Here is a 9,429-nt window from a genome sequence, read left to right as displayed (position 1 = left end):
AATATGCCTTTGCCTTGCAGGTTTTTTTTTCTGTGCGGGTATACAGCCGCTTTAAGCTGGACAGATGTATCAAAGTAATCTCTCTATGGCCATTCTCTACTCTGCTCTGAAAAATGAAAATGCTCCAGTGTATATAGTGCCAATATGGGACAGTTCCTACAAGATGTAGGAAAGCTACAAGGTTTAGGTCTGGCCACTGCCCTGCAATGCAATAGATGTAATATATACTGTACCTGTGCTCATACCCCAATAACTTCAACATGCATGAGGTACTAAAGGGGTCATCCTAAATTTTTAGTATCCTTTCATCAGAGTCTTCTTTGACCACATCAGGTGCGGCTTTGTCTTCTGCCGTCTTTGGGTGCTGTTATTGGGATCATTTAGGACTTTATGATCCATATTATCCAATTATTTTCTGACTGATAACAAAGGGCCACTGCGTCCTCTGCCAATTCTCGATGTGGCTTACCTGAAGCCCTAGTGGCCCTGTTTTGGCTCTGATTAGTGAGGTACGCACACTTCTGAAGATGGAGTATCTGGGGCCCCTAACCCTAGGTTCACACCTTTGTGTTTTTTAGTGCGTTTTGTGGGGGGGCTTGGCCAAGACCAGCATATGAGAGGATGCACTTCTCACAGCTCCTGCTCGATCCGTCTATTGATCCTCCCCCGGCATCCCTGATCCTGCTTTTTTCGGCTCCCTAGCTGGCTACCGATCTCCTGCACCCCCCGGGCCCACCGCCAGCCCTCTGCACAAGGATACTTGTGGATACTTGATTGGATTTATCTTCATCATATATACCCTCCACAAGTACCTTGGCTACTCTCATTCCGTCTCCAGGGATCTACAGCTATACAAGCTCAATAGACACAGTGGGTGTACACCCATCCGTGTCCATTTGCTCTGGTAAGCCCCCCACTTTTACTTATGGTGGTGGACCTACTATCAACACTTGAATATTTTGTCATTTACACTTCTGGGTGTCTAATATCTTTTACATTTCACCGGTTAACTCATGGATCTGTTCGTACACCATTATTTGTGCTAACATTTGCCTCAAGGCTATCTACGCAGTATTACGCTATGTACTTTCATGTTTTTTCCTTACACGCTGGTGACACCTGACTGGCTTTGCCTTCACCGTGTATACCCTCTACAAGCATTTTGTGCTACTCCCATTCCATCTTCAGGAATCTACAGCCATACAAGCCTTATTGACACAGTGAGTGTATAGCCATCTGTGTCCACTTCCTCCGATAAGCCCCCCCCCCATTTTCAATTACGGTGGTGGATCTACTATCAACACTTGATTATCATATTATTTACACTTCAAGGTGTATAACATTTTTTGAATTCACTCGATATTTCATGGACTTCTATATGTATGATCATTCACGCTAATCCGTGGACTATTAACATATACATATCCTGTTAAGATATATGGACTCATTTATACAGACAGTTTTTTTAGGTATACATCCTATACGGATGCTCCAGAGGTCTAACTCCTAACCTATTTCTGTTTCTAGATTCATTTGTTTTTCATCCACATGTAATCATACGTACCTTGAGATATTGTATATCACATATTAATGTTTGATATTTTTGCTTTAGCGCTGCATTTGTTCTTTTCATCACTTATCACAGGTTAGATCACTTGTTAATGCTAGCTGCTCCTTTTTGTTTCTTTGACAGCGCAGTATTTATACATACATTGTTTACAAGTTCTTTTGATCTAGTTAATATTGCTGCAGTCACTCCACTATATCCATCATGGATATATTTGATTACAAAGCTACACGGAAAGTCAACACAGAGGGTGTATTTACTATAACCAACCATGATACTGAAATAGGGGGTCTTTTCCTTAGATTAAAGAACATCATGACCTCTGAATTACATCTACAATGGGATGTGGCTTTCCTGGAACAATATGTTACTGAAAACATGGTTCCAAGAAGTCTTAGGTGGGACGTTCACCCACAACAAGGCGATCCTGACCCACTTTCCTGGTTTAACTACTTTAACGAAATGGGTATTAAACTTCTGGGGTTTCTCATCATCAGAAAAACCAACAGACTCTTTGCTTTAGACAAAGAGATTAAAGAACTCAAAGACAAACTTTTAACCTATAAAAACTCCCCAGAATATGGTTCTCTCTCATCCAATCTCCAATTACATCTGGAAAAGGAGGACATAGACCAGAAAAATAAAAAACATAAAAAATATTCAAGGGATGTTGGGGACTATAAATCAGGAACAGTTTTCAGATGGCAGACTATCAATGTGCCCCTTCCTGAACCCTCCACTACAAATAATCAGTCTGACCAACCATCCAGTGGTGGTCAGGGTAGCACCAACATGATCAACACGGGGAGATCCAGACTTCCTTCTAAACCAAGAATGGACTCTCAAAATAATAGAGGGGGTCCACCTCCTCAAAAAGGTGAATACCCCAGACATTACACCTTACCTCGTACACCAAAAGAAGGTAGAAACAATTATACCAATACAAAAAGACCAAAAGGAAAACCCAGAAGTAATCAACAAGTTTCCAGACCCTATTACGAGCAGGAGAATAGAGTATATCTAGACTCCCCCCGTAGGCCGAATTATCCAGATACTGCATATAATCGCGATTCATATCAAACTAATCGTCCACCTATTAACACTTATAATAGGTATGCTCCGCTTTACGATAGACAGGACAACTATCGAGACGAGTACACGGGAACCTATTATGACCATGACCATTATGTTCAGGATCCCTACCATAAGGATTTTCAACAGGCCAGACCAGGACCCCAAAGACACATAGATCCAAGAGAGGCTCCAGAGGGGGGAGGAGAGTCCAGGGGAAAAAGAAAAAGAGTTCAATAGGTCAGGGGGTATTTAACCTTAGTACTAAACAACTCACTAAGGAAGAGCTGGCTATACTCGATAAAGGCCTGAAATTTGCCCCCCCCCCAAAAAAACTAGATAAGTTTAACAACTTTATCGATATCCACAAATTTATAAGGAAAATCAATATTCAACGTTATCTTTCTACTAACACAGCTCCATCTGTGGATAGAGCTGTAACTTCAGGGACGGTACACTCCGGTCTAGACAACCCCTCCTTATTTAATCCTCCAGTACCAGTAGCACCTACAGTCAATATCTTCAGAGATCTGGTACTCAAAGATCTAGCTGATCTACCCACCAAGAAATGTCACAATTTTTCTGTCAACAAACAGGGACTCAAATCCCTATGTGACCGTAAAGACTTGACGGTCTGCCCAGCAGACAAGTGAGGAGGAATTATAGTTATGGATAAAACAGACTACAGTGGCTTGCGAAAGTATTCGGCCCCCTTGAACTTTTCAACCTTTTGCCAAATTTCAGGCTTCAAACATAAAGATATAAAATTTTAATTTTTTGTGAAGAATCACCAACAAGTGGGACACAATTGTGAAGTGGAACTAAATCTACTGGATATTTTAAACTTTTTTAGCAATTAAAAAACTGAAAAGTGGTGCGTGCAAAATTATTCGGCCCCTTTACTTTCAGTGCAGCAAACTCACTCCAGAAGTTCAGCGAGGATCGCTGAATGATCCAATGTTGTCCTAAATGACTGATGGTGATAAATAGAATCCACCTGTGTGTAATCAAGTCTCTGTATAAATGCACCTGCTCTGTGATAGTCTCAGGGTTCTGTTGAAAGCGCAGAGAGCATCATGAAGACCAAGGAACACACCAGGCAGGTCTGTAATACTGTTGTGGAGAAGTTTAAAGCCGGATTTGGATACAAAAAGATTTCCCAAGCTTTAAACATCCCAAGGAGTACTGTGCAAGCGATCATTTTGAAATGGAAGGAGTATCAGACCACTGCAAATCTACCAAGACCTGGCTGTCCCTCTAATCTTTCAGCTCAGACAAGGAGAAGACTGATCAGAGATGCAGCCAAGAGGCCCATGATCACTCTGGATGAACTGCAGAGAACTACAGCTGAGGTGGGAGAGTCTGTCCATAGGACAACAATCAGTCGTACACTGCACAAATCTGCCCTTTATGGAAGAGTGGCAAGAAGAAAGCCATTTCTCAAAGATATCCATAAAAAGTCTCGTCTAAAGTTTGCCACAAGCCACCTGGGAGACACACCAAACATGTGGAAGAAGGTGCTCTGGTCCGATGAAACCAAAATCGAACTTTTTGGCCACAATGCAAAACGATATGTTTGGCGTAAAAGCAACACAGCTCATCACACTCAACACACCATCCCCACTGTCAAACATGGTGGTGGCAGAATCATGGTTTGGGCCTGCTTTTCTTCAGCAGGGACAGGGAAGATGGTTAAAATTGAGGGGAAGATGGATGCAGCCAAATACAGGACCATTCTGGATGAAAACCTGTTGGAGTCTGCAAAAGACCTGAAACTGAGACGGAGATTTATCTTCCAACAAGACAATGATCCCAAACATACAGCAAAATCTACAAAGGAATGGTTCACAAATAAATGTATCCAGGTGTTAGAATGGCCAAGTCAAAGTCCAGACCTGAATCCAATCGAGAATCTGTGGAAAAAGCTGAAAACTGCTGTTCACAAACGCTCTCCATCCAACCTCACTGAGCTCGAGCTGTTTTGCAAGGAAGAATGGGCAAGAATTTCAGTCTCTCGATGTGCAAAACTGATAGAGACACACCCCAAGCGACTTGCAGCTGTAATCGCAACAAAAGGTGGCTCTACAAAGTATTAACGCAAGGGGGCCGAATAATTTTGCACGCCCCACTTTTCATTTTTTTATTAGTTAAAAAAGTTTCAAAAATCCAAAAGATTTCGTTCCACTTCACAATTGTGTCCCACTTGTTGGTGATTCTTCACAAAAAATAAAAATTTATATCTTTATGTTTGAAGCCTGAAATGTGGCAAAAGGTTGAAAAGTTCAAGGGGGCCGAATACTTTCGCAAGCCACTGTATATTTCAGAGATGCGGAGGATCCTGAGTGATCACGATACCTATACTGAGTTACCCTCTAAACCTACAAACAAATCTAAACGAGATTTAATTGCATTGGTAAATAAGGCATTTGATAGACAAATACTTAATAAAAAAGAAAAGGCCTACCTAATACCTACGGCACCCAGGATTCCCGTTATCTACCACCTACCAAAGATCCATAAGGATCCTCTTCATCCTCCAGGGAGACCCATAATTAGTGGGATAAACTCATTAACATCACGTATTGGTCGCTATGTGGACTTTTTCTTACAACCACTAGTCAGAAATACTCCATCATACCTAAAAGACACTACGGATACTATCAGGAAATTGGAGGGCATCACCTTAAAGGGAGATTACCTACTTGCTACGGCTGATGTAGCATCGCTATATACGTGCATCCCACACCATTTAGGCTTAAGCTGTCACACATTTTTTACAGAGAGATTTATCACTCACTGATAGCCAAAGACAGTATATCATCGAACTATTAGAGTTTGCAACTACACACAACTATTTTTGGTTTAGCAATAAATTTTATTTACAACACAAAGGCGTAGCAATGGGGGCTAAATTCGCCCCCAGCCTTGCAAATCTCTTCATGGCCAAGTGGGAGGAGGATGTCGTCTATTCCGAACAGAGACCACAGTTGGTGTTCTGGGCCAGGTATATAGACGACATCCTCCTCCTATGGGATGGGCCCTCTGAATCACTTGAAACATTTTTTTCCATGCTCAATAGCAATGATAGGGGTATCTCATTGACTCTAGACTATAGTTCCACCAAAGTCCATTTTCTGGACCTAGATATTGAAATTAACTCCCGTCAGTTCATTTTTCAGACTCACTTTAAATCTACTGACCGTAATAGTTTTATACCGACCGATAGTTGCCACCACAGGTCCTGGTTGAAATCAGTCCCCCGTAGCCAATTCTTGAGACTAAGGAGGAACTGTACCACCATTGAGGCATTCCACATGTAGGCTCTATCTCTCAAACAAAAATTTATAGATAAAGGGTATGACGTGGCCACCCCTGATACAGAAATACATCACGTTACAAAAATAGATAGGAGATCTTTATTGTCTCCTAAGAGTCATACCCCCAATGAGACCTTCAAATACTCTATGTTGACCTCTTTTTCATCTCAACATAAAGATATCAAAAAGATCATAGAACGCCATTGGGGGATATTGAGAAATGACCATATATTGGGGGACATTTTGCCCGAAAGACCGAAAGTCATCTACAAAGGGGCTCCCTCGTTACAGGGTAAGATTGCCCCTAATGTTATCGATCCCCCCCAACGTCCTACTTTCTTTCATGACTTGGTAGGATACTTTCCATGTAAAAAATGTACAGTGTGCCACTATAACATTAGTGGCAGGCACAAAACTCTAGAGTTCAAGTCTAATGTAACCAACAAAACTTACCCAATCAAGAGGTTCTGCACCTGTACAACTAAAAACGTAGTTTATCTTATCACCTGCCCGTGTGGAAAACACTATGTGGGTCGTACCACTAGGACCTTCTTCACACGGGTTGGTGAACATGTGGCTAAGATCCTAGGAGGGGACACCAAACATACTGTTCCCAGACATTACCGACAGTACCACAATAGAGACCCCTCCGGATCGCAATTTCTTATTATAGACCGATATGTCCCCCCCTGGCGAGGAGGGGCAACAACTCGTGGGGTATCCCAATTAAAAATGTATTGGATATACGAAATTCAGTCCCATAAACCACTGGGACTTAACGTTGAATGGGATATCAACGCTTTTATTAACCAATCATAGAACACGGTGCTCCCTCCCCTGTTCCCCCATATACCACTGCAATACAATTTTGTCTTTTTCCCTTTTTCAATGTCAATATCATATTTAGTATATAATAATGACTACTGTAATTCTGTCTTACCTAGATTGTAATATTGACAATGTATATTTATGTTTTGTTGTATGATCTTTGATCCCCCTGTGAAACTGTGGCTCTGCATTCTAGAATTTATTTTTTATTTTTTTAGTATATTTGCAAAAAAAAAAAAAAAAATTGTTTTCACCGTTTGGACTGTGTTATTATACGATTTACCTTTTTAAGTCCCCCACTAAGATTTTTTAATATATTCACATTAAGTATCGTCCTCCCCCCCCTTTAACATGATTAGCTATGTGTTGCTAATGCGAGATTATTATACTTCCTCCTTTTGCGGTCCACCGGTCAGCCCAAACGAGGCTTGATAGGCGGCGTCAAAAAATCAGTCTGTTGTTGGCTGGTATTCCCCAAGGGAGTGACTGACTGTTAAGCCTAGTACACGCTACAGCAGGGCTGAACGAAAAACTGACAGCTCAGGATGGAGCCGCTGTACTAACCATGCGATGTTAGTACAGTGATCTCCTCTACTGTTTTATTGTGTTCTGAAAGGGGGACGCCCCCCCCCTGCCAAAACACTCCGGTCAGGTCTCTCAACCATTGACTGAGAGCGCTGATCGCCAGACCTTTTTGCAGTCATGCCCCTTCATCTGAAGCCAGCTGCAGTACACACGGGCAGAATGTCAGCCAGTTTCTATTGAACTGGCTGATGCCGCCAGACATTTGGCTCATGTGTACTATGCTTTAGACCAGGGGTGCCCAACCAGTGGCCCGGGGGCCACATGTGCAGCTAACCCGCAGGAAAGCCACAGCTGTATTGTGCTGCACCCTCTGTGTGGGTAAACTACAGTGCATCAGTGTGAAAGCAGCCATAGGCCCCTTTGACACAATCGGTCTGACCCAATCGGACCCTCCATTCACCTTTATGGAGCCATAGATGTAAACTGACTTGTAGCCGTTTACATCCACCTACCTCCTATCCACTGAAAAAAAAAAAAAAGGCCGGGGGATTTGTCCCTTTCCATCTGGGTGGATCAGGGCCCATAGAGGTATAGTTGGCTGTATCTGCTCTGCATATGCACAGTGGACATGGACCTGTCATCTGCCCGCTCCACTCAATGTGGCCTGCGACCGATTACTAAGTCACTTAAGTGGCCCTTGCTCTTCAAAGGGTTGGGCCCCCCTGATTTAGACCTTTACAATGGCTTAGTTTCTCTGGGTCCTATGTGTCCTTCTGTCACAGCTGTTTATTTCTGCAGCCGCTTACATGTTTCCTGTGCACCCCAATATCTGTCAGACATATATGTCCTATAAGGGCTCATTCTCCCAAGACTGCATGCTAAAACACATCTGGGCTGGTGTGCATTGTGAAGGGTCAGTGAGTATTGGTGCAATGCACTATTAACTTTTTTTTTTTTCCTTTTTTTTTACTTTATTGAACTGTCAATAAAGTTAAAGTGTCAGTTTTGTTTTTGTGTGGTGACATGCAGTTCGGTGAGTTTTGCTGCATAAATATGCAGCATAATCATAGGTTTTTAGCTCTAGCGCAGTCGTGTATTAAAGTGTTACTAAACCCACAACAGTAAAATCAGTCTGTATATGCAGTAAAACATGCTTGTTATACTCACAATGGAACCTAAGGGGTTAATCCTCTGCATTATGTAAAAAGGCTGTTTGATCCTGTCTTCTCTGATCCTTCCCTTCTTCCACTGTCCCCAATCTACCTGCTGATAGAACAGAGCCTTAGCTGCACATGCTCAGTTTGGTGTGTATTGCTAGAGGTTTTTTTTTTCCTTGGGAGGGTGCATGTGATCAGCACAGGTCCAATCAACACTGCCCAGACAGAGGTAGTGCAGCCTCATAGGACAACAGGGGAGAATGAAAATTCCTCCTACAAACTTTAACCAGTGCTCTGCTGGACACTGATAGAAGTCACAAGACTGCTCTAACTGCTGATAAGAAAAGGTATTTAGCAGTTTTATATTTACTAAAATAATTGCATTTCCATGTTCTGTGTACTGTGGGAGACCAGATATAGTGAATGCCGGGTCCTGGGTTTAGTAACACTTTACATTTTAATGGCTTAAAGGGGTAATTCTACTATGGATGTTGCCGCCTATATGTCCACTAATAAAACAGACTACGCTACACAGCATAGACTATCCTACAGTCCAAAGATGTATGACCACCTGACTACCAGCCAACCTGATGTGACAGTACTTTGCCACCACCCTTTTCTGATTTGCCCTTGCCGGCTTTTGTTTACTGGTGACGGTCAGAGACCCCAACTGGATACTGACTATGCCCCTAAAATGGCGGGTACTCCACTGATCTCCTGGAATATCAGGGGCATGAACCCCCCCCCCTTAAACGTACCATGATTGATTTTTACATGTTAGTGCGTTTTGTAGTTTGCATAAACGCACTACAGTCTATTTAACATGATTTTCTATGGTACAAGTTCACAATTATGCGTTTTGCGGCCGGTACATTTTTGGAAAGGGTTGGGGACTTTTTTCCATGATTTGCGGGTAATAGACTTCAATGGAGCCGCACCAGAAACGCAAGTGTTGTGTTTGTGG

The sequence above is a fragment of the Aquarana catesbeiana genome, linkage group LG01 (assembly GCF_042186555.1).
Source record: "Aquarana catesbeiana isolate 2022-GZ linkage group LG01, ASM4218655v1, whole genome shotgun sequence".
Classification (NCBI taxonomy): Eukaryota; Metazoa; Chordata; class Amphibia; order Anura; family Ranidae; genus Aquarana; species Aquarana catesbeiana.
This window is presented reverse-complemented; position numbering follows the sequence as displayed.